The 27,349-nt window shown below is 38.5% G+C and overlaps 1 protein-coding gene across 2 annotated transcripts in view; it reads right to left on the bottom strand.

Annotated features, from left to right (window-relative positions):
- The window catches only part of RASSF8 (Ras association domain family member 8), a 93,808-nt gene that overhangs the window by 45,065 nt on the left and 21,394 nt on the right, over positions 1–27,349 (bottom strand). The window contains exons 1-2 of one of the 2 annotated variants that reach the window (XM_076343353.1): positions 24,790–24,824; positions 3,472–3,570 (exon numbers count right to left, since the gene is read on the bottom strand). The gene's annotated coding sequence lies outside the window, so the exon portion shown is untranslated. Of the gene's footprint in view, positions 1–3,471; positions 3,571–24,789; positions 24,825–27,349 lie in introns of those variants that run through there. The other variant, XM_076343347.1, reaches the window with a different exon arrangement.

Raw genomic sequence — 27,349 nt, 5'->3', positions numbered from 1 at the left:
AGCAGGTCACTGGTACTGACCTTACATGGTAGATCTTCGAAGCCCCTGAGGGAAAATCCATCACCCTTGAGGGTGACTAAGATTTTTCACCATCTGGTCATATATAACACATTTATTCTGACTAGCAGCAGCTTACCTTTGCTAGTAAACAGTTCAAAGGCAATTACAACTGTGACTATGGCATTCAAAAGGAAACAGTTTACATAACTACAAAGTCTCGGCACAAGAAAGAGAGCTCTCCTACATGACTTGCATGAAGAAACAGCAAAAGTGAGAAGGGTAGTGCCCCTTTGGAGGAACATGGAGCAGGACCTGAAACCTTGACAGATGCCGTTGTGGAAAAGATTGAGACCTTGCCTCAGTAAGCTAGAAGACAAGAAATATGTTGGACATTAAAATTCCTAACCCATAAAAATAAAAGGAACAAGGAGTCACAGCAAATGCCTAGGGAAGAACAAAAAGGCTGCAAGAATACTTTATAGTTCTCCTGAAAGCCCTGTTGGCTTCCGACTGGTCCCAACTCCAGCACTCACAGATGTGACTTGTATTTATTAGCCTCAACCGGATTTCTCTTCCACTCTTCAGTCTCCACAGCTTTATGGCAAGGAATTCCACAGATCTAATTCTTGTGGTATGAAGAATTACCTGCTTTTTGTTTGTTCTGAACTAGGTTCCTATTAGCTTCATTTGATGTCCACTTGTTCTTGTGCTGCCAGACTGAATAAAATAAGTCCTGTTTGCCTTCATCTCATTCATCATTTTGTAGGCTTCCCTCCTACATTAAGCTGTTTTTCTTTTGGACTGAAAAATCCTAGCTTGCTGAATTGCTCACATCTCTCATCATCCTTACTACCCTCCTCTAAGCATTTTTCAGTTCTACTGCCTTCCCTCTGAGATGAGGGAACCAGACTGCGAAGACTATCCAAAACATGTGGGAACGACGGATTTACATATGAGTATAATGTTGGTTTTCTTCGTCATTTTATTTATTGATTGACACTGAATAAAAGTGGATTTTTTTTTTTTTTTAAAGTACAAAAGTCTATTACCACTCCATGATTTCAGCTGGGAAGAAATGTTTTAATAAAGCACATACTACAGGCTGACCCTTTGTCTTGTGCCCCAAAACAGACAGCAAATGAAGGCACATAACAACTAGTGATGCTTATGAAGAAAAAAAAAATGGTTTATTCAAAACAAATGAAGGTAAGTAAGTGAATGAAGGTAAATCCTCACATCCCCATGTGAGGATGGGCAAGCACCATCTTGACGAATTTTCAGCAAGCACATACCTCCTGTTGTCATACAATAAAATCATTCAAAGAGCATTAACTCACATGGCTTGTTTCAAAGTGACAAATAAAGGAGTAACACTCTAGTCACCTGGCAGCTAGCCACAGACTTGCTCCACTGAAAGGAATTTACTCAAATAATAGTCACAACAAATACAGTATTTTAACTTGGCAGAAGAAAACCTGACTCGATACCATCACATTCTCAGTTTCCTGGAGTTACAGGTTAACATATATATATATGCGCTCTGGCTAAACGCCACCTGGGAAAAATAAGAGACCAGTGTCTTTACAAATTCTGCATGCTGTTTTAGTCAACAGGACTATCTTCACTGCTGGTATTACTCCACCATACAGAATCATCATATTCTTTAGCAAGAATATGTTGTCAGTTGCGGGCAGCAATTATAGTCTGGAAATGTCTGCTTTAGAAATGATCGACTCCTTTATATTAAAGAGATACATAACATGCCGAGAATATGAGACTGAAAGTACTTTAATGAATAACCAAAAAGACCTCCCAAATACAAGACAACTTAAGACAGTGTCAGTCTCTAAAGCTAGACTCCAAGACAACACAGCATTTTTAATGCTGTACACGTATATATGCATACACACACACGCGTGCTACACTTCAGCAAAGCTCCTATATAGTATACAGAGTGCATTTTATATATGTGTGTATATATTTCTACTAGTTAACATTCTACACTATATTAAGGACAATGAAAGTAAATACTTTCAGTCATACAATATTACTGCCTATCCTTACAGGGCTGGAAGAACCACCAATGACGGTATGCTTCAGCCTTCCCTGTAGTAAGAAAAAGCTGCTGTACATTTATGTTGCCTGTACTTCTGATACACAGAACTTAAACATGAGACAAGCTATCATTTTGGCAAATGACTAAAGTATTTTATTCTGTTTAGTTATATTGCTCCCTCACCTGCTTCAATTATCAGTAGAATACTACTACAAAATATTTTATTTGCAATAGAAGGAGTTGTAGAATGGTATTCTATACATAAAAATGCAGAAGGAGATGTGATTGGTATAGAAGTCTACCACTTAAAAGCTGACATATGTACGTAAGACAAATTAGCTTTAAGCAAGGTCTGTAAATAGTGACAAGCCAGAGAAGAAACTGCATTCTGCTCAGACTCCAGAACACATTAGCAGAGTGAATTTCCCCCACTTGCTTCACCAACTTCATTTACATCATAAACAGAGGACTCAAAAATCAAAGCAATATGAAAAGTAACACCAATGCCTAATCTGACAGTATAGAATTCAATGCTATAAAAATATAAGTTCTGATATTTCTACTATATCAAAAATTAATCACATTGTCAGGAAAAACATTATCTGCTACTGTTTTCTTTTCCTGACATCTCTTTTGGATTTTTGGCAATGTCTGACTTGCCGAGCCAAGGACATCTCCTTATATCCAGCATTGTGTTTTAAGCGTACGCTCACATTAAGAATGTGAAACAGCTGGGCTGCAGGGTTGGTGGGGGTGTTTTACACAGTCACAGCACTTCTCCTGCAGAACTACTATTTGAAGAAAAAAGAAAAAAAAAAAAAGAAAAAAGAAAATGCCCCCCTCCCCAAATAAAGTCAAGAACTCTATCAAACCAAAGGGGATTGGGGCCCTCTGCTCATAGCACATCTACAGCACAATCCAAGAGGCAGCTGCAGCCTGCAATCCCCAAACCCATGTGCAGCCACAGCTGATTGCCTGACTTACAAGTCACCTACCAGCTGTTGCTGGCACTGAGAGCTGCTGCCCAAGATGACCTGACAACTAGAGGAGTCAGGGACAAGAGTCTCCTCTCAGTCAGGGCACATTCCCCAGTGATAGATTAGCCTTGGGGCTCCCTCTTACACAGCTAGAGGGGGCATATACATGGAGATCACATCACCACAGGAGAGAGAAATTTGGCAGGACCACTGCAGGCCTGCTCCAGAATGCAACTGTTTTGAGAGAACAGATGTTGCACAGAGCAGGGGAGCTAGGATCTTGCTCAGCTTTCTAACCTTAGCAAGAAAGGGGGAGTGATGAATATCTATTTATGAAGTTCTTTAAGCTTTAGAGTTCTTGGCATATTTTATGTGCAAGTACTTTCAGAAGTGAGAAGGAAAACTCTTATTTGAAGTTTTTTGGTCATAACTTCTTACCTGCAGATGAAGACAGCCAGAGACGTCTGCTTAGGCAGTGGGCTTAGCGCAATCTGCTACTCCAGGCATAGGTGTCAACTCTGCTGACAAGGTCAGTTGCTAGAAGAAAAAATTGAAACATTGTTATACAGTAGTAAAACTACCTTCTTGGTAGTTTTGAGGGTAAAGGTCCTATTCCCCCTCCTCCCTTTAATGATTTGGAAAAACACAGTGTTCACCTAGCCCCTATAGATATGGATATATAACAGCCTGCTACATACAAGTAGTTTTTTTATTTTTTAAAAGTTAGTTCAAAAGAAATGTGGAATACTGCACTTAATTTGCTAGCTCTTATACCTGGTGTGACATTTTCCTGCTATAAATAACTAAGTGTGGTAAACAACATTTCAACAGCTTTCCAGAACATTAGGAAAAACTAAGCACTGTATTAGGTAGTCACGAGCATCTACCACTGCTAAATTGTAAATATAGGAGATTATTTCACAATATTCTTTTCTAATTTTCTTTTTAAGGAAAATAATCCTCCAACTGGAGGTCTTCCAGACATAAAAACCTCCAAGTGCTCTCAAACTGCATACCCTGACTCCCTTGCAGTAGTGAATCACGGCCAATGCATGTATAAGAAGTCAAACAAACTAGGCAAAGGGTAACAAATCCCAAACTGCTGATTAAGACTAATATTAATCAGCTTGGAAGGGATGCTTACTACAATGATGTTTAACAGCATCATTGTGACAGACTTACAAACATTGCCTAATATTATGTCATAGCCAAGGAGAACATGTGAGAAGTCGTTATTTTTAAACCTTCACCACCAAAGACTTTCTGAATAAAATTTTAAAGGAACATACCTATTATGCATAACACTAAATGGGAACTTTACAGTCTGACAGAAGCATAGAAGAATAGATCTAAGTCAGGAAGACTTTCCTCTAGTCTTTTAGTGTCTCCTCTTTCACTGTTGTCAGCCATTGAACTTTGTCAAGACAAACTGTTTTTCTCCTAGTAGCTGTCAGAGCTACATGAAAAGATTCAATAAGCACCAACTCCAGCGTAAGCATGTCATAAGGGTCCAGAAAACAATAAAAACCTCTTAAAGATCTGGAAAGAAAAGACTGGCCTGTTGTAAAATACTAGACCACACGCACTATGCATCGAAGCCCTATAGGAGTAATTACTTCTTTCATTATGGCCAAAAACTTCAAAATAGGACATTCAGGAGCTCCAGAGATCTCAGGCACATATCAAATCGTTTTCACCACCACCAGCTGAATACATAGCTTTCATTCACAAACCAATATTCATTAAATTCCCAAGTTGTCAGAAAATGCTTTTGTGATGTTTTGTGCTTTCCACTCTGTGAACCCACTAACAATTACCAATGGTTCACATGAGCCTTTTACTTTAGCTCTGAAATGACCATAACCAGTTTTTGGTGAGTTTATGCCTCTCAGCTGAGAAGATGTAATTTCATACAAGGAAGAAGTGCTTGTTAAACATCCTTAATATATTTGCTTGCAGTTACATTATAGAACATTGCTTTAGATTCTCTGCTCGGGTTTATTCACCATGTAGTCATAACTAGGGTCAAACAGTTGTAGATAATGCTGAACATTCATTTAACCCACCACATAAAGGTTAAGTCACCAGTGCTTGAGCCCCAGTTACTTATCAGTCCCCATATATACATGCTAGATTAGGAAAATAAATCTGGTTGTAGGATACAGATGGTTACTCAGTTAATCCAGAGACATACATGCTTGAATTTTGCTGGGGAGGGAGAGGTAGAGAGGAGAGAAATATCGTCTCACCCCAAACTATGAGAGCTCAGCTTCAAGATGCTAAAGTTGTCTTCATCTATTGCAAACTGACCAACTGCCAAGACACAAGTTGTAAACATTTGAGTTACTGTTCCTTGTTAACTACTCCAGAATAGTTTGCACAACAGGCAAAGAATAGTGGATTTTTAACCTGAGAATGGAAATGCTGATCCAGCAGTAAGGACCAACACTTCCACTCAGACAGAGCCGCATTATCTTTAGTTCTATTGAAGCACTAAAGCTCTTCTCAGACCACTTTGCAAACTGAGTGGGAAGGAGTAAGGATAAGAGCCACATTCTGTCCTTAGGGACCCTTATTAAATCAGATTCTCAACATCAGCCACTTCCTTTTCGTTTTCCTCAAGCCATATGGCTTCCTGACAAAATCTGTACAAACAATAAATCCATTAATCAAGCCACTGTTGGAGGAAAAGGCTTTTTTTTTTTTTCCTCTTCCCTTCATCAATTCAGACACTTTAATGGAGATGTTTTATATATTTTATTTTATGGAAGTCCCAAGGAAAATACTAAAGCCTTCTTTGTTCTCACACTGCAGCCGTGTAGACTGGAGCCCCAATTCCAGTACGTACTTGTAGAAGGAGATTCCTGACATGTTAAAATGCAAAAAGATACAGGAATACAGAGAAGTCAGTCAAGTCAACAAGAAAGGGGTCCAGCCTTATTGGATCTATTAGTAGGGATACAGTATAAATTGCTGCCTTGGCTCCCTAACATACTGTGTGAAGAAACAAAGTAACAAAAGCTACCTTTTTTTTTTTTTAATTAATAGAAGTAGGTAGAACAAGAGAGGCATTAAAAGTCATTTCTGTTCCTACAAGGCTCTGAGGAGACGCACGCATGCAAATGCCAGAAGTAGGCCACAAGCAGCTGAAAGGAAGAGCTTCTTTTAAGAGATGCCACAATAAAGGATTGTGGGTTGACGGTTGAACTCGATGATCTTAGAGGTCTTTTCCAACCTCAATGATTCTATGATTCTATTCTATGATTCTATTCTAAGGACTTCCCCAGAGGCCAGATTTCTTAGCAAGGTGAACCAAGATGACCAATTTCACACAATAAGCTACATAATCTGTTTGGCAGCTCCAAACTGGTAAAATCATGCAGGTGATCATGTTAGTCTCAGATCATGAGGAAATAAACACTGCACATGCAAGGAACTCCATGGTAGGGAGGAAACACAGAAAGATGAGTAAGATTTCTAGCTCTTGTAGGTGGGAAACTCCCTTTCTAGCAGGTGGGAAGATCCCGTTCTCCTGTGGGAGAGGGGAGCAAAGAATTAAAACCAAACCTAAGCAAGGCTCATTGCTTCACCAAACCAAACATAAACTTGAGAGACTGCTCAGTTTCAGTTCTTCTGCTCTGTGCCAGTGGGCACAGGAGTATGCCAGCTTCACACTGCTGCAGGGTAAAATTCTGTTCATAAAGAATATATATACGCTGTTGGGCAAGCACATAAAGAAGTGAAAGTATGGCAAAGCCTTCCCTTTCTTCCTATTCGATCAATAGGCTCAAAGAGGGTACGAGGCTGAGAATTCAAGAGCACAGAAAAGATAACAAAAGAAACAAAGACCTAATTTTCTTTGCTTGCAACAGCTTTTTTGCAACATCAGACCATTCTTGTACTCTCAGATGTCGCTTTGAGACGCATGTGGAGTCTATGTTATCCCTGCCTATCCCAAGCAACTATTTGCCTCACACCTTGAAGCCTATGCAGAAAAGAAGAAAGGGGTTTCCTAGTGATGATGGAAGAAGGGAGAACCAAAGACAATTCATCATCTGAGTATATGATGGCATTACCAACAAAAGCAAACTGAACAAGGTTGATGTGTCAGTCACCACTTTAGACAATATGAAAATGCAAAGTGTCTGTTTTGAGGATCTGTTCCCACTGATGTTTTTTCCAAAACTTCTTTGACTAAACTTTTATTGCTCAATAGTCTGCAGTGCAGGAGGAAGACTGGGAAGAACAAGAAATTACTTCCAAATTCAGGTGGTCTCTTTCAGTCAAACATTTCTAAAGCAACTGCAACCCTTCCACTCACATAGAAGGAAAATAGGATTGGCATGGTAACAAATCTTTTTACCTTAAATCATGTTTTATTTGCTTCACAGATGTTCTATAGCTTAGTGGATGACCAAAACTGTGTCCCAACTCACGTGAAGCTAAAGTAATCCTCTGTTGAAATGAAGTTCAACACGAGGAGAAACACAAAGCAGTTTATGACACTAAAAAAGACCTTGTGGAGAAACAGCATTAAAAAAGGAATGAAGTTGGCTTTTCAAAAGTCCTTTTTTTTTAAAAAAAAAACAAAACAGGAAAGCAGCATCCTTGATTACAAGCAGGAAATCTTTAAAATGAAAGCCTTTTCTGTCTTTTTTGAAGTTAAGCAGCAATTATCCATAAAGGAAAAAAGTATGGAAAGAGTAATCTCAAAAGATTGAGTCATTATCTCCAAGGAGACACATCTGTAGTTTTAACAAGGTTAGAATGTTTTGGTCAGTTCTTTGGGATAATGGGAAATACAAAATGTTAGCTTATGTTGCTATCAACGTAATGACAATTCTGAAAGACCGCAGACATCACATGTAGCCTACCACTATGAATTATTAGCCTTGAGGTCACAATCTAAAAATATACACCATCATATCCAAAGTACAGATGGATTTGTAAATGCCTTGAGGTAGTGGTGAAAGGTATGTTTGTTTTGGACAGAGTAGTGAGGAAGATCAGGTGCTGCGAGCTAGGGAGGCCTTCCACCACATTCGGGTCAGATGGTCCCAATTATCTTCTCATCACTGTTAATCAAAAGTTATCCTTCAGCAGCTATATAATGACCTATGTAAAAATAAATCTGGGATTGGTGTCTGGCTCCTAGCAAGGAAAAGCTTCCCTGTTATCAGTTAGTGCAAGAAGCATCCTTGATTGAAGTCTCATTAAAAAGCCTGTTGTATGAAAGTCTGCAGGTGCGAGATGGTGTCTTCCCATCAAGTGTCGGAATGTAAGAAAGGTCAACAAGAAAATTTAGGGGTATACCAGTGGAGAGAAGGTAGTTCTCCCTCCTGCTAGCTCACTATTCTGTCCTTTCTGACCCTATTGATAAACAGCATGTGCTCCCAAAGTAACAGTATCTGTATCAGCCTATTTTGGCTACTGCTCTTACCTATGGGGAAAAGACTGATCCAAACTGGAAGCAAGACACATTATTAGGAGAATATAAGGAGCATCAACCTGTTCATGTCTTCACTGACTGTAGTCACTTGTTCATGTCTTCACTTGACTGTAGAAGGTAGCCAGTCACAGCAAGATCAAAAAAGTTTATTCCCCCTCTTCCCCAGAGCAACCTAACTCCTTAAACAGAATTGATGGAGTAATCGTCCAACCCTGACTTCACTGCATCATTCAGTCCCATGGCTGCTTGTGTCCATTTTGTCTGGAACACTCAAGTCCTGCCTATGTTACCACTAGCCTGTGGTCACATCTGAGTGAGCAGCTTACGATTCCCATGTAGTTTTGTGCGTGTTTGTTTTTTAAACTATACCCTCTGTTAGCAGGAGCAACAGCATTAACATCCTTTTCTATATCAGTCAGAAAAGAAGTCACCTCTTTGTTACTACTATTTAGCTTTTCTCAGGAAGAGAAAAAAATTGGATAATGATCTCTTCAAATCCAATCATAAATCACTCCCTCTTCACTCCACAAACATGGTATCCTAGTTCTTTAAGCTCTACTGAAGTGTTGAAAAGCAAGTGCTACAAAAACCATGTTGATATATAAACCAAAAAGAATTAAATGAAAATAATAAAGCAGCTTGATATAAAAAAAAAAATGTCTTGACCATGATCTTAAGAGTTCTGCCTGTCAGTTTTCTCCTTGCAAGTATGTGAAGGGCATTTGCTTTCCATACTTTGCTTTCCAGGAACAACAGGCTTGAACTCATTTAATATAGTTTTAAACCTTTAGAGTTCCAGTTGTTGAGAAAGGGAAAGAAAAACACTTGAAGTGATTTATTTTCTTTTTGTTTAAACAACATATTCAAGAGAGCCCCAACACATAAGCTAAGAGGACATCATCATGTAAAGTAGAATACTTACAGGTAGGGCACATTGTTTTCTCTTCCTTCAAACTACTAACATTTTACTTGGCAAAACCTATCCTTAAAGCCCACGGTAACAATTAACCCAAGATCAAAAGGGTATGCTGATACAACAGAGAGCCATCAAGACTCATCCACAGACTGTGCACGTACTACACTACTCCCTCATCTCCTTGCACATTCTGCGCAACTCCATTTGGAAGAACACTAGAGTAATAGCAAAAAACCCCAGCAATTTTCTCTTCTGCTTGTCAGCAAGTTTTTTCTTAAGACAGCAGTCATTGCAACGTTATGCTTACTGATAGGAGGCATGCTTTTGTCTGTTTCCTTCAGCAGTCTCAGAAGCGCAAAGGTTCCTGCAGATTGCTGATCAGAGACCTCTGTTAGAAAACATACTGCTGTAGTTAGATGCATTCAGGCTCACCTCACAAGAAAATTACCAAACACAGCAATAGAGAAGGTGTGAAGTCATAGCAAGAATTTGCTTTGTTGTTGAAAATTTCTTTTTTGCTGATAGTCTTTTTTGCTCACGATCAACCCAAGTCTGCTCTGTACATTTAAAGTACAACGAGCAGCTCCACCACTTTACATGCCTGCCTTATTATTTGAAACAAACTGTACAGTTTCACCCTTGACTATTAATTCTTCAAACAGCATCAAACTCTTGCCTTGCCTACATATGACTAAATATTTTGCATTGATTCTCTGAAAAGCATGTATGAGAAAGCATATTTAAAGAAAAAGAGACTGAGGTAGTACAGTCAAGCAGTGTTTAGCAGAAATAGGCATTAGGTCTGTGTAATCACATATCCACTGACCTGTTTGGATTGTAGGTTACCAGAAAGTGTGTTGAGTTAGCTCCTGTTGTCATTAATCCTAGCAGTTAGAACCATAGGAAGACATTTTAAAAGAACAATTCAAGTTAAAACATGTGCATTAACAATGCACATCTCTGAAAAAGTATATTTGGACAAGTCATCCAGGTATTCAGGCAACATAAAAATGGTAGCACATCGGTAACATATAAAAATGGTAGCACAATGATGTGGCATTTGCTTTAATTTCTTTCCTTAAGGATAAGTCTGGTTGACAGTAACTGAAAAAAACTGGAAATAAATTGTTTTACTTGCCTTAGTGTAGTTAAGGGCATGCATGCAAGTAAAACTAATGAAGAATAAAACCCAATTTCTCTTCCTTAGCCACTCAGCATGTGACCCAACCAGCATAACGACTGAACTAGTGGCAAAGCAGTAGTTTAGCATGCAGCCTGTCTTCACAATACAGACAGAATCCAACAGTCCCTTCAGTTCCCTCAAACAGTCGATATTACAATTCTTGAGGAAACAATTCTTCACATTTTAGGCATTGCCAGACAATTTCTATTTCCACATCATCGCAATTTATAGTCAGTTCTCGACAGCCTGTTCTATTAAAAAAGATCCTGATAGGCTGCTGTCATCTTTGCAAGCAAAGGCCGTTCTTTTCTGCTTCCATAGGTTGTTTACACAGCATCATTTTGTATGATGATTTAGCCTGTTTTTATATGAGCACTGACGTAAGTTAGTTTGCAGAATCCACATCAGGAACAGAAAATAATTAAGATATCAGAATTAAACAGCCACTGCAGATTATTTGTAAAATCAAATTGGTTCAGTTTAGCATTAACCCAAACCAACAAAAAAATCCAGTTTCAAGTCAGTTTTGTCTTTAACATTAGCAGGAACGTTAGACGTCGCTCTGCATTTCCAACTAACCCTTTCAATACAAGAAAGTTCTCATCCAAAACAGTGATTTCCCAGAGGGTTTAAAGGTTAACTTCAGTTACCCTTCCTTGGCAAAAAGGGTTATAAGCCACTCCTAATAACCTCCCGATTCCAGCCTTCTTAGAATTGCACAGGACAAAGTGAAGCACCTAAGTAAAGACAGTGCTCAGTACCGGCAAAAACTGGCAGGAGAAAGAGGAAACCTGGGCCTTTTCTAAAGGCCTTCAGTGCTTTCTTTTGTGATTACCATCTTGCATGCAGTGGACTACAGCCTTCACATTTGATTCCACAAACACATCTTTTCCTATTTCAAATGCACATAGTTCCATTCACACTTTAAAGCAGAAGTCAGCTCTGCAGCCAAAAATTGTACCATTCTCTCTACCCGCTCCATTTCTTCCTGCCTCACATGGCACCCCTCAATTTATAGTGAACCAAATCAAGGTCAGGAATCAAATCCAGATTTATAAGAGCCAAAAGCACACAAACAGTCCAGCAATACACACAAGCCAATGAAACTACAGTGCAAGCTATTTCATAGGATATGAATATCCTAGAAATTCAGGATATTTCTGAATATATCAGAAATATGAATATCCTATTAAAAGGATAAAAAGAGCCAGTGAATTCCTCCCTGTGCTTGCCAGTGTTCATCTACAAGAAAAGGACTACACCAAGACAGAAAATTTCCAGTCATGAAAGATGCCAGAAAGCCCACCTCTTGGTTGTGTCATTTGCAGACAAGGCAAAGTTAAAGTGCTCAAGGGCCAAATAGACTTTTTATGTTATCATCAATATGTTAAGAGATCTTTATTTCAAAAGAAGTTTTGAAAAAGCCTCAGTAGTTTAGGGTTTTTTGTGCTGACACGTGAAAAAGTAGAAGACAACATGTCATTTTGTTGTATATGTCGGAACACACTCAAAGTAACTCAATTTCAGTATAAGAATAATACAGCAAGTTTGTTAAGTAGCAGTCTCAGGTAACTTGTGTCTGCAAGTAGTCAGCTTCTATAAAATGAACTTCAAATGTCTCTAACTGAAAGCACACACTGAATTATAATAGGTAAAATACTGAAGTATACAGCTGTTACGCATTTCATGGCTGTAAAAACAGTCACAGATGACACCTGCAGAGAGCAAAGTTGGGCCTGAAAGCTTGCAGATTTCTAGCTTCCTCCACAAGCATTTGTCCTTGCTGAAAATGAGTATCCTCCATCAGACCTTCAACCAACAGCTGCGTGTCCTGTGTTGTCACGTCCCCCCTCCCCAAGTATGTGAGGAAACATTATTAGTGGGATTATAATACACCATTTCTTAATTGTTACTAATCAAAGGAATAAACATTTTATAACAGCTATTATATAATCATAGATTTCTTTTTGTTTGGAGCTTTAATTTCTTACTTCATCATGTAGTCAATAGAATCCAAACTACCTATTTCTTTCCTTGCAATCAGCAATGAGTCAATGGAAGACAACCAGAAAGCTGATTTTTGCTGGTTTTGCTGCACTCTTTCAAAAGAAGTTTAATCAACCCTCTGGAAGCAATCCTCCCAGCGCAATGAATTTCAAGTATACTTGGACCTTGCATAGGTGCAAGTGTGAGACAAATGTGAGAGATGGAGAAAAATTTATTTCTCTATCACAAGCCATTACCTCTATCTCAAACAGCAGTAAGTAAAGCCATAGCATTTGTCTCAGTAAAGATATTAACTTAGGAGAAACCTTGTCGAAAGCAATCAAGACTCCCACAACAGTTTCAGAAGTAATGATGATCTCTAGTTAGAGACTTAGTGGTAGTTAATTACCACCTGGTAGAACCAGGGCCAACTAAGCACCAGCTACCAGGAAATGCCCAAGATGCAATTTATGCCATTAAAGTCTTTGCAATTTATTTATTTGATAGTATAAAGGTAAATAGAAAGTTTTTGCTTTGTCTACTACAAAACCTAGTTTGTGTCATTGGCAACATAAATCAACATTTAAAAGGCCACTAGTAACCAAGAAAGCAACATTTTACAGTCCAAAATTACATTAGGTTTACAATTAATGAAAACATGTCTGGATTTAGTTCCTAGTTTGCAACAACAGGATGACTATGTCTTTTGATCACCTAGGATGACAATTACATCTTAACTCACTTGGGTGGGTGGGGGTGGGGGGAACCACAACCAAGAAACCACAGGGCTAATTTTAAAGATCCTAACTCAAAAGTATAGAAAAATCAGATGTGTTCAGTAATTGACTAGAGAAAATATCAGGCTGCTCATCTCAAAGGCAAAAAAAAGAGACAAATCTCAAGATATTCTGTCTACGGGGGGGGGGGGGGGGGGGAGAACCCAACCCTGAAGATATTTCTATGAAGCTAAACAAACTCTAAATGTATGTAGATGGCATTAATTTAAGCAAAAGTTTAAGATGGATCATAAGTTGTTACATTTTTATAAGTATAACATCACTACGAAAAAATAAAACCGAACATGGCAGATTACTAGCTCACTGCTTCTGCTCTCCTGTAAGAGGTTCTACAGTTCAGCTTATGGTACGGGCTGGTGCTGTCACTTTTAAATCAATCTCTGCACATCTCAAACCGCTGTGGTTGTTAAATGCAAATAATTAATTGTGGCTATAATGAAAACACTAAAAACAAGTTTTCTTACACAACCTACCATTCAGTACTTTAATTCTCTGAAAAAGATAAAAAAAATCAGTGGATATACACTTTTGGGTAAATGCAAGGCATGGGATGGGAGACAGGGAGAAGCTATTTTTATAGATGACTGCTCAAGATTATTAGGTCAAATAAAAAAGAAAGTAACCACAAAAAGGTATGTTACAATAAAGAAGATAATGGGTTGGTTAAAAAGTATGTTGTATAGCAAAGTGAAAATACATATAATAAAGCTTAGGCTAACCAGACTCTCCAAGCGTTGGAACAGTGGAAATAGAAACAACTTTCATATCCCCAAAGCCTTTTCTTCATGAGAACTTCAAGTCAGGAAATCCTTTCTTTTTTAGATTTTTCTAACTGACTAATGAAATCCTCATGTTACCTCCAGAGTCAGGCTAAGGCAGAAGTCACCACTTATATTCAAAGACCTTTCCTTACAGTTGAACAACGATTTACCTTTTTTTTGGGGGAGGGGACCAGACTCATTACTTAAAATTAAGCACTCAACATAGGCCAGAGGAAATGGAAAGCTTTTCTTCAAAGTTCAAAAGCAGGATTCAGATCCTGCTGCCATTAGCAGAACAAACAAAAAAAGAATCAAGATAAAGAGAAAAGCAGCAATAAAGCCTGTCATGTCTGTTATGCTGCTTTCAGACTTCTTTGGCAATGTCTCTCTTGATTTAGAGCACTGGCCAGCAAACCCCTCAAATTCCCTTTGAAAAGGTCCCATGCACTGTAACAACGTGTGGGAGGTACACACGCACTACAGCTGTTAATCAAACTTCTGCAGTTCAAAGCCAAAAAGCTGCAAATACTCACAAGGCAAGCATGCTGTAAAGATGTATCGCAATGTTAATGTGCCAACATGTAAATACCAGCACATGGAAAGTTTTACTCCTTCACCGCAACAACATGCTTCATGGAACGCATAAGGCTTCAATAGGTGTGGCCAATTCCCAAAAAAATGTGAAGACCCTTAGAGGGGGGTGAAAGAAGCAGTTCCAAACACCCACCCCCGAATCTGCGTTGGGATCTGAAGATCCTCACCGGCTTCAGAGTACTGCTCAGTCAAGGGAGACCTGAAGCCAAGTGACCAAAAATACGCCGTCCAGATCTGCTAATATATGAAAATAAGTCTGTTTGTTTTGATGAGTCACTACTTTGCCAACTTTTTATGTGTTTTTATCAACGCTCTTTTTTCAACTACATCTAGACACGGTTTAATAAATTCCCCTCCCCTCCTCCCCAAACCTAGTTATTTTTTTGTTTGCAAAATTGCAAACATTTTTGATAAGGTATTACAAATCTAATTCCTCCTCAGCCAGCATATAGCTGAGAGGAACAGATCAGAAGAAAAATGAAATTAGCATCCCAAGATTTGGAGATGTTTTTAGTTAACACTGATTCAGATCCCATGCAAATTACACTAATTCTGATGAGCCCTCACTTGCAGTTTCCAGGATTTCAATGAAAACCAAGAAACAGCTAATTAAGGCCTTAGGATAGCTTCTTCCTTGAGGGCAAATGGAATCCATCTACATAAAAAACTTTCAAAATAGTCAATGGCAAAGTGTGCATATTTTCAAAACCAACATCCACAAACAATGAAACAGTTTTTGAAATGGAAAATATCAGAGACAAAAGAGGCTGAATAGGATGTTTTGACCTTCTTGGAAAATGACAAACACTACAGGAAGAGTTAAAAAGCTTTTAGAGCATAAGAGATGCACAGCTTGTTTCTAGAAAAAGAAAAGTATAATCCCAACCCATTTAAAAATACTATCTTGCTACTACATCCAAACAGTAGCACTATGAGTACACCAGACAGTCGTGACATAGAAACAACCAAACTATGAGTACAAGAGTTCCATAGTGACCAAACTCTTCATCACAAAGCTGCAGTACAGTGCTACCTCTTTGCAAATTATTTGATGAAAATGTGATTTTTCCCCTTTATGCTTCATATGACTTAATGAAAGGATCTTAAGATACCAAGTGGAAACAAATGAAATTACTTGAACGAAAAGGTACCCCCAGACCTGAGCTATCCCATGATAGGATTGCTTTCCCATGACAGCCAGTTCAAATACTGCATTATAAGCAAGACTTACACCAGCATTTGATACTGCAAAACTTTGGAAATAGACCACTAGTAAATATACAACTTCCCTTCCACAGTCCCCACCAGAGCAAAACACATACAGCTATAGTTATAAGCAAGTGTAAGTGTTTAACGCCTGGGCTCATCTCTACTGAAAAGTCTTTGGAGGCTTTCAAATTGGAGAAGAGAGAAAAGATCCTTTCTTGCATGCTGCCTTACAAGCTAATCAGCCTATTCCTTCACTAGGTAAACCTCACTGCAAATGGACTTAAACCAGCAGATTCCAACAATGAAGAGAAAATGACGATAAAACATTTCCCAACTGATAGATCTATCTGGCTTTACTACTTTAAATAGAGTCAATATCTTCCTTCAATATGCTTCAAGCATTTTTGGCTAATATCAGCAGCATTAAATTAGTCTGATTCATTGTTCCCCTGTTCGACTCCCATCTGTTACTCAAAACCCTCATTCCTATCTCGTTGCACTTTATTTTTCTCTTCTCTTTTAGAAAGGAGTCTTTGATATTGTGTGTGCATGGTCACTACGCCACACAAGATGCTGGTCTTGCTCCAACTGAAGGTGATAAGAACTTGACAGGATAAGAATTTAACTGAGGTCACAAATATAATTCCTGCTAAAGGTAATATGCAACTGAGCACAGCACTGGTGTTTCAGTCAGCGCTGGGTTGAAACCAGAGTGTTTCAACTATCCTTGGCCTAAAGGTTTCAAAACAAGAAATTAAGGGAGAAGCTCTACCTTAAACACTAACTGCTTACTTTTGCCAGTAACAACACAAGAAAAGCTAGCTGTAGGTCAGATCACATATTCAGCTAACCTAGTACCCCATCTGACACAGTGGCCAGAGTAAGGCTCCCAACTGCATGTAGACACTGCAGCAAGAGTTTAACAGCTTAACCACGAGCAGTTTCACAGTGGAACCATGGTATGAACTATATGAACACTAGCCAAGATTTCTTTGGACTTTTTCACTAAGAAGGCAGATTAGAAAGGGCTACAGGCTCACATTCAAAGACTTAACCTAAAGACATGTGAAGTTTCCAAATGACTTTAACTTGCTATGCATCGAGACAAACACCAAGCTTAAGAAGGCAGAGCATTAATGAGCTAGCAGTTGCCAGATTCGGCCCTCTAAGTATGAGGTAAAATATACTAGCTTAAAGGCAAGCAAAGAAGTTTATACCAAAGCATTTTAACTTGAATGAGAATGGGTAAGAACCTGCACAAAGTTACCACAGCTCAGCAGATGCATATTAGCTTGTTAAACTATTGTAACTCAAGTGTGTCACAATCCTTAGCCTCTCAAGTCTCTTTTGAAATGCTACAGAGATAACATAGTAAGACAGGTACTTCACCCCTGTATTCCAAGAAGATAACTTCTCTGGTTGAAGGATACTTCACCACCTCTATCCCCTCTTCTTATAATACCATTCTTTTTTTTTTCCCCATCAGTAGGCCTTTACCCATAATTCAGATTCACTTCTTCCAAGGTTAAAGCAGTTTATAATGCTGCAAGACTGGGCCCCTCGCTACAAGAAAGACATTGAAGTGCTGGAGCGCATCCAAAGAAGAGCAACGAAACTGGTGAAGGGTCTAGAGCATGAGTCTTACGAGGAGCGGCTGAGGGAACTGGGGTTGTTTAGCCTGGAGAAAAGGAGGCTGAGGGGAGACCTTCTTGCTCTCTACAACTACCTGAAAGGAGGTTGTAGAGAGGTGGGTGTTGGTCTCTTTTCCCAGGTAACAAGTGATAGGATGAGAGAAAATGGCCTCAAGTTGCGCCAGGGGAGGTTTAGATTGGATATTAGGAAAGAATTCTTCACCGAAAAGGATTGTCAAGCACTGGAACAGGCTGCCCAGGGAAGTGGTTGAGTCACCACCCCGGAGGTATTTAAAAGACATGTAGACATGGTGCTTAGGGACATGGTTTAGTGGTGGACTTGGCAATATTAGGTTTACGGTTGGACTCTACCTTAAAGGTCTTTTCCAACCTAAATGATTCTATGATTCTGTAAGAGCAATAAGGAGCAGTGAGCAGTATTGACAGCATTTCCAAAGAAATCTGTTGTTGTCCTACATCACTGGTGTACCACACGCTAGAGAAGGTGCTTTTATTCACCTGCACACTGTTCTTTTCACCATTTACACAAATCACTTGATCACGTTTTGCTGTACTTTTAAATGCTCCCCGATTTCTAGTTTATGATCTTCTGTAGACAAAAGAACAAAAGAATTCACACACAAAGGTTTTCATATTTACTCAAGACACATACTGAACGTGAATTTGTCCAGTTCCTTCTTCCCTACGCTAATTCCCACAGTGACATGAGACAATTCTACTTCCAGAGACCAGCACAAAACAGTAATTACCCCATTGATAGCACCCATTTCCAAATCAAACAGGGAGTCGTAATGCCCACAAGAGCCTCAATAATGCCCTTAAGTGGTCCTTATGGAATTGCCATATAGACACCTAAACCTCCATTGGGAAGAAAGAGTACAAATATCCCCAGAGGGTCTGCATTTGTTTTTCTTCTATCGTGTGCTTCTTGTTGCCTCATCAAGTGAAAACCTATACTGCTTCCTCTTTAAATAAATGCTTTGTGAAAAAACACAGCTACAACTCAGTTATTAATATTAAGGATTAAGTATTATGTTAAGAATGCACCAACTCATTTGACTTAGTATTAGCATGTTTACGGTTTAAAACTATCAAAAGCTTTAAAGTACATTTACACAGTCTCCAAGATTAACCAAATATTAAGTGAAAATACCACTTTACAGCTAGAAAATGGGCCACTTTTCAATACATTAATGACATCTTAATTGTTTGAGTTAAAACCGACATTCAAACATCTTTACTAGCTATTGCTGTTTATAATCACTGAAAGATGTCCAAGTTCAGACAATCTCTTCAGTTGGAAAGAAGAAATACATCTATAGCAATGAAAATTTTATTCAGCTCCACGAAAGAAGAAAAGTATCAACCTATAGCTCTTTTTGTGATATAACACACCAGTTGCACATGAAATTACATTCAGCTGCAGTGATTAAGCATTCTCTTTGCAGACAGAAGCACAAAAGATGATTGATTTTTCACCTGATGGACTACAGCTAAATAATTCTATATTGTAGAATGAAAGGTGGTTTTCTGCCATAGCACCAACTGCCTGTGTTGAGACTTCTCTGTATTTCCAATACCAGAGTTTAACTGAAACTACTGCTAAGTAGATAATTTTTGGAGTGAAGTTCTACAAACCAGCTACAAGGGCAGCAACGCTATTTAATAATCTTGACTTGCCAAGTGGACGCTTTGTGCTAAAGAAAGAATGGGTAACGCTGTTGGGCAGAAGCACCTTTAACTTGCAACCAAAGTGTATCATTTGACATAAAAGACATATTTTGCTCCCAAAAATCCAACAGTTTAGGTCAGTACTAGCTTCCTTCGCCAAATTTCTTTCAGGAACACTGTAGCTAATTGTTCTTTGTGTTAGTCCAGATCTGCAAGGCAGGCAGGACTGTAAGAAAAACAAAAGATACAAAGGCCAGGTAAGTAGTTTTCAAGTAATTCTCTATGTATGATATGATTATCACAGGAAAGCTAATAATTCCCACAAAAGGACTAGAAAAACATAGTCGGCAAAGCATTCAGTAAGATTTTAAAAACTTTCACAGGAGGCATTCAGAAATGAAATGAGGGGGAAAAAACAACAATAAACAAAGCAATGCAAGACCACTGGCTTTCAAACCTGTGCTACACAGAAATCAAATGTGACTGCATTCACTGCTTAGCACAGCCTTTTATCAGCATTTTCAGGAGCAAGTCTTCCCTTACCGCAAGTAATAGACTGCTAGAATTGACAGAAAAATCTAATAGCTGACCCACAGCTTTTACAACACTGCACACAAAAAAACAACAACAAAAAAACTTTAAAAGATTTTACGTAGCATATGGAGAGCATACTACTTCAGAAATTAAGATATCTCCGCACCCCACTGTGCTGGTGGTATTTGCAGAAGGCAAAAACTAGCTTTTCTTCAAGCGTTCACCAGGCAGATGTGAGAGCCCAGTGGCATAAGGCACCACCAGTGACAGTGTGGAAGTGATGCACTCCCGGCTACAGCAGAGTTCACCTAGACAGCAAAGCATTATACAACCTGGAGCAACTTTTCAACTGATGGAAAGAAGAGATGCTTTTGATATCTAGGTCTTCAGCAAAACACATCAGGAGTCCCACCCTCCCCGCACATTGGGTGCATGCTCGTACTCGCTGTGCCTTCTCCACTAGAAGGCAAAAAGGGCTGTCTGCAGCCACCCAGCCAATAGCAGAGCAAAACATTACTTTTTTGTTTCAACAGAAAAACTTTCAGAAGAGGAATTAAAGTTTAAGTAGTCCAGATCTTTAGAAGGCGTAGCTAAATTTTTTAAGGCTATGTCCAACAGAGGATTAGCAGCAACAAGAGTTATCTATATTTGATGCGTAGCAGAGGAAAAAACATCAAACCCCACCAGCATTAATATGCCCAGACACCCTTATTATTCACTTTCATTTCTCAGATACATTTTAGAAAGGACATTGCTTGTTTTTTTCATTTGAAAATAAAAATCTTATTTCTCTACTCTTTATTCCAGTCATTTTTGTCCTTCTTGCCCTTGAGATTAATTTGATGGAGGAAAGCACATACTTTGCATAGGACTTAATACCCTGTATGAGAGCAATTATTAGATTTCATAAAAAGTGACCAGGCATCATCATGCAATTATTTCTTTGTTACACAAAATATTTTTAAGATGGAAGTAAGATAGGACAAAAACATTGGTTCAGTCACCTCCAAAAGAACTCTTTATAATAAAAAAAAGAGATTTCACAGCTAAGACATTTCACTAAGTTATCATATTCACACACACAAAAAAAAAAAACAACCATACAACTCAAAACCCATATTCTTAATGTTTGCTTCTTGGAAACAAAATTAAAAAAAAAAAATTAAAAAAATCAATTTTTAGAGTGAAGCCTCCCAAGCTACCAAAGCTGCAGTGTTAATAAGTAATTGTTAATATGCTGTTACATAATTGTTAAATTTTTTAAATGCATTAAAATCAGCATCAGCATTTTCTTGGCAGTTTACCATTGACAGACCAACAATTATTTCATTTTTGCAGTAGTACTGCCAGCATGGCAAGCTAGTAGCAATCCAACTGAAAAGTTATTCTGTTTCAAGCTTGTTCCTACCCAACATTAATTGAAATTGGCTTACATTACCTGACTAATGCAATAAAAGCGAGACTGATGTCACTTGACTATAAGAGTACATCATCCATTGGATATTACTCCATAGCTGAAATACAAATATAATTCATATGTATGCACAAAACTTCCACAATATTTAATATTGTAGCATCTTATGTCCTAGAAAAGCCCTTGATCATAGCAGCAGACTTCATCTATGGCAAACCTAAGGCATAGATGGCAGCCTCACAGGGAAACCTGAAGAGTAAAACACACCTACACCATCATTTCGCCTTGCAAATATTTGCTTTCATTGCATCATTCAGAATTGAAAGTTCATTCACCAAAATAAATCAATGTATCCAGAAATCTCTCTTGTGCATGTTTTATCCAAAAAGAAACACAAAAATTAGACTGAATGCAGAGTTCAGAAAAGTTCCTCATATACGTAGACCACCACCTATTCTCATTTAAAATCGCAGCAATAATACATACCTACAAAAAGCCTCACCTAAAACCAAGCTGAGAACCTTGCAATGTTCTGCAGAAGGTCACAGAAATTGGAAGATACAGGAAAGTGCTGCTAGTCTCTTACTGGAGAGGTCAACACGGACCAAGCTGGAGAAGGTAACTTAAGTGTTTGTCACCAAATACGCCTCAGCCCTCGTAAATGTCTGGACGCAGATCTCCATGACTACTGAAACTGCAAACCAGTTCATTCTTAACTTGCAGAGTTGCCTTTCACAGACAGCAACACGAGTCTTCAAGGCCATACAAATGAGGTGTCTTTGACAAGCACACATAGCTCTCCCCACAGCTACTCCATTCTGGAATACCTTCCAGGAAATGTTAAAGTGAGTTGCAGGCAAAACAAAATAAAGAACAAATCATTAAACTTAAACCATGTGCAAAACGCTGGGCAGCATGTAAAAGTACAGTATGTCATTCTTCTAAACAAAATGCCGGCCATCTCAAAAACATGAAAGGTGTGCCTATCAGTACGCTGTAGCCAAATGGCTCATTGGATAAACCGCAAATTAGGATCTGTTCATCATCATTCACCCTATTTTAGTTGTTGTTGCTGTAGGAAGGGGCAAGATGAAATATTTTATTTCCATTTGCAGCAGAAAGAAGTAATCCACATGCAATCCAGTTCACTGCTTACATCAGATACATATCAAAACAGTCATCCCTTGAAAGTACAGAATCAACATTGCTGGCCCTTGGTCTACTGCATCATGTGAAAGCAAATATGAAGCACCCCATAAGGCAAGTTACAATGCAGTTACAGAAGGGAAAATCCCAGATCTGTATTCCCTATGAAGGAGAACAGACTAAGCAGTGATGACATCAATATTAAGCTCTAAGAATGTTTCACATTAAAAACATAACAGGACACAATACCTCAGAATAGCTATTAAGACACCAAAAGGAAATATCATTTGGGGCACAGAGGTTGATTCTATTAGCCAACTACATTAATTAAATACATATTGCCTAAAATAAACCTGGAACTACACACATAGAAGTGTACATTGTTATAAAGGGGTGCAAGGGAAATCCATCAGTTTAAGAAGTACGCTCATAAACCAACCACAATTACTATTCTAAGGACTTCAGAATTGGCTTCTTATGTATATTAGTTGAAAAGCCAACCAAAAGTTATTTTCATAGCATGGTTTATGGTCTACATAAGTCTTAGAAACATAAGATTTAGAGCTAAGTCACCAAGACAAAACCAGTTTTTTAATCCAAGGTGTGAATGAACTGGTGCTACTGTCTTCAGCGAAAGGAGCTTTTCATCTCTTCAAGATGAGAGTTAGAAGTCACCATCTTCTTCTGAAAGCAAATATAACTGCAGGTCTGCCACTACTAACATTTGCATGTTACGAGAAACACAAGAGGCATGAAAGAGCTTTTTAATTTTGTCTGCTTTTACTGATAGCATAGTACATAAGTCCTCATACAAAGTAAAATCAGTTACAGCCAAGTATAAGCCCCTATCTACTTTAGGGACAGAATGGCCAAATGTTTACGACCCAGAGCAGCTCGAGTGCTTTCCTTCGCATTCAGCTGTGTTACAGTACAAGACTATGAGATGCTGCTAGTTTTTTATGTGCTTGTGATTCTTAACAAACTATGATTCTGGGGAAAACATGTATATTCCTAGTACTAATGAGGTTATTATTTAATGCCATTAAAAGCCATTTGACCAGGCCTGACTATGTGGTAGATAATGGATCAGATCACTCTTCACAGTAATTCAATTACAACATAACTCCTTGAGCCTTCTAAAAATAAGTAGTATAATGTAAATAGCGTGACTATTGGTAAGCAAATTACGTCCAAGAATGACATGAATGAGAATCTTAACTCTTAGATTCTGGGCGGAGGGGATAGATATTTACAGGTATCAACAACTGACTAATAGCACCAGAAACCAGATTATCTTATTTATTATGTTTATATATGATTATGTTTATGTCTATTATCTAGTCATATTACATGGAGGTGGAAAAAAGGAAAAAAGTTCAGCATTTATGTATTTCTGAAGTTGTTTACCTGCATCTTAGCTTTCTACATACACTGAACAAAGCATAAATAACAAAATCCCTGGTAAACATCACCTGTTACGCTCAAACTGCATGACCATTGTACAACATGGACAGAAAACCATTTTCAGTGAGAACAATGTAAGATTATTCCCACTTGTGAGAGGAATGAAACCTCACAAGATTTTGAATCAGTCAGTTACAATAAACTTGCATCACACAAGGCTTTTATGCAATAATACTCATCTTTTCCACTGTTACTGATTTAAAATTTTTCTTTAAATCTGTAACCTATATAAGTGGAGAGAAGTCAAGTAATCATGGGAGAACTGAACACCAGGGATGAAACAAGCAGCTGAATAACCTCCTCACTCAGATAAGCAGCAGCTGAATAATTGCCTGACTGGGCACACAGATATCCTGGCTTGGCCCTTTAAATAACACCTGCTACACATGAAGAGAAGTTGTGCTTAAGTTTACTTGAGGTTTTCATATTTATTCATTTAAATTCATGTGCAAGATAAGAAACACCAGCAGGAGGAAAGCATTTTTGTATGTTAAAGCACCTCTTCAAGTAACGTTTTAAAGAAGATTAGAAGCTCCATTGTTACAGCTCCAACAGTTACTTACTGTTTCTGCATTTAGCTGCAGGTAATTTGGGAGTATTTTCCCCAAGTAAAGGTTTACCTTGTACGTGTACCTTCTTAATACTCATCTTTAGCTTTTAGACTTACTGACTGCTGGAACAGAAAACAAAAGTCATTCCCAAAAAATCATTATGGCAACACGTTTCAAACATAAGGCAAACTTCTTAATACAAACAAGATTTCTTGGCTACACCTAGTCTTTACAGGTAGCAACGAAATTATTCAATTATGGTTACTTCTGGCTCTTTCTCCCCCAACCCTGTATCTATGTTCTAAGAAAACCGCATGTCTTTTTTTGCTACCAGCTCCTGGTTTTATATTGGCAAATTCCAACTGAATTCCAGCCATCACAGCAGGGGAAGAGTCCCTCATATTTTAGAATGAACCTGGAACCTCCTACCTCAAGAGACAACGGACAAGGCCATCACAGCAGCGATGTTGCCAGTTCCCAAGACAATGTCCCCTTAAACAAGCCTGCTATACTGCACCTAAACAAGCAAGCACAGTAAAATCTGGAATTAAAACGGGCATCCAGGCAGGAAGACAGATCTCCAGAAGATTTCAGCTGATGACAGAAGAGTATGTCCAAATCAAATGATTCTCCCTTTTCACTCCTGATACTACTTAGTTTACTGACCTCATGATCATTAAAGGAAAAAATATACTAATGAACAAACTGATACTTCTGTCAGATAAAAGAAACCCTAAAATGCACAAAATTAGATCTAAGTTCTTAAGTGCAAACAATTTTTTCTTAAATGTTTGGGAGACATCTCTGCTAAGCTAAGATCTCAGGCACTGCTTCAGAACCACCTTAGTCATTTTTTGAAATCAAAATGGCACCTTGCTGTAGCTTATTTAGAAAGCTGAAAGTTTTAACTTTTTTATTTTAAAAGTAGTACTATTTACCTACCAAAACAGTTTATGTTCTTTCAAACCGCCATATTACTGCACAAAAAACTGAGAGGAGCTCTTTCTGCAACCTTGTTTCTGTTCATACACATCCAGCACAGCCTGCATGCCAGCTGTGCTCACAGAATACATCACCTACGTGGAAGCAGGTCACCTGCCCTGACTGACAACTGAATATTTTAAGCCTCAAATACCTACCTACAGAGAAGAGGACTTGAAGTTTAGTGCACCTGTTGGAAGCCAAATCGGCATCAGTGTTTCTGGTGAAGCTGTTCTACATGCAGAATCAGGACCCAAACATATAGAGTTAATAGCCCACACAGGCACTACTACACTACTATTTTACACTACTATCTATTCTACACCGAAGAAGGAGTAAGCGAACACATTTCTGGCTACAAATCTCTAACATAATGCTGTTTCCCCATACACTCAATATACTTTTACTGTGTCATGTTCTTGTACATTAAAGTGAACGGTACAAGTTGCAGAAATACAGAAGTGCCAATCTATAAAGAGTACTTGCTTTCAAATAGTAATTGTAGTGATTATAATGCTCCCCAAAGCAGCTCTAAGAGAAAGTGGAACGCTGATAAAGTATGTCTAAGTTATTAGGAAAAAAAAGTTTCACTCAATCAGCCAAAGCTTCAAGAACAGAAAAGTTACCTTCTCACAATAGAGAACACTTACTGATCAACCAAAGGATTCTAAGTTTCTCCTATCAACTCTTGTCTTGAACACAATATAGTGGTACATTTTTTATATTCTCCATGATCTTCTCAACAGCCCTATTCCACTTCGAAGCAGGGAGAGCCATCAGTTCCTTCAGGGCTTCTTCCAGAAAGTTAAGCCTTCACCTACTTCCCCCCTGGATTTGGCATAGCCGCTCTGCCATTATAAACTCCACGCAGACTAGGCCTGGGAGCTCCATCTTGCTGGCAAGAGCATAACCAGAAGTTAGAAAATTTTCATAATGAGGTAGTGCAGTTGAGCCCCAGAGTCACTTAGAGTGCAGATTCATGATATCTTTAGGTGTAAATTGTTGCTGTAGCTGACGCATGCACAGCATTCCACGGCTGGTACAAGGCAAGAGAGGACACCTGCATTACTGCACAGTCAGCTAATAAAAGAATTGGGTTTGCTTCATAATCTGTAAAACTACACCATAATGAAGAAACCACCCCATCAGGAAAGAAACTATGATCTTATAAATCATGTACGTGACAATTCAACAATTAAATAACCTGTCACGAGCTCTGAACGTTTAGATCTCTGATCTGTAAGCAGTTAAAGTTAAGCATCTCTCAGAAATTAAATGCATGAAGTAATTCTAGTTATAATTTCTCAGTCTCCACAAAATACATGGTGCTAATATACCAACATGACTCTCAATTCTGAAAGGTTTAGTGTAAGGGAACAATTTAGTCTCCCCAAAGCCAGCCAGCAGCTGAAGTTGACAAGCGAGAGTACTAAACTTCCAGTTTCCATGGAAATGGAATTTGGATCAGTACAAACAGAGATTTCAGAAATTAAAACCAAACACTCTCCATCTTACATTCTCTACTCCAACATTCATTTTCCTGGGTAACAAGGGTTCAAGAGAGACACACGTCTCATACATTAGTGATCTAGTAACTCATCATGCCTTGTGGCTCATTTTCATTTAGAGGTAGCCATCCCCTTATAAACCATGCACCATAGTGGTCAATTTAGTGGCAGCCAGCCAGACACATTTTATAAACATGACAGGATCCCAAAACTGCGCATTTGGGAGGACAGATCGGTTACCAGTTATGCAATGGTAATACATATGAAATAACTTACAGCCCAGCACAGAACCACACTAAACCAGGAAAGTCGTACCATACAACACAACCACAAGGAACAATCTGGGGGGGGGGGGGCAGATCTCATTTTTACTGTTGATATAACCCACCAGAATAGCACAGCAACAGAACTGTGACAACTGTGAAAATCCATTGTCTTTAGGCAAGAACCAAAAAGGTGTATTTTATCACCACTAATGCAACATTTCCGCAGCAGCCGTT

The sequence above is a fragment of the Aptenodytes patagonicus genome, chromosome 1 (genome assembly GCF_965638725.1).
Source record: "Aptenodytes patagonicus chromosome 1, bAptPat1.pri.cur, whole genome shotgun sequence".
NCBI lineage: Eukaryota > Metazoa > Chordata > Aves > Sphenisciformes > Spheniscidae > Aptenodytes > Aptenodytes patagonicus.
Note: the sequence above shows the minus strand (reverse complement) of the source record. Positions and strands in the feature narration are given on the sequence as shown.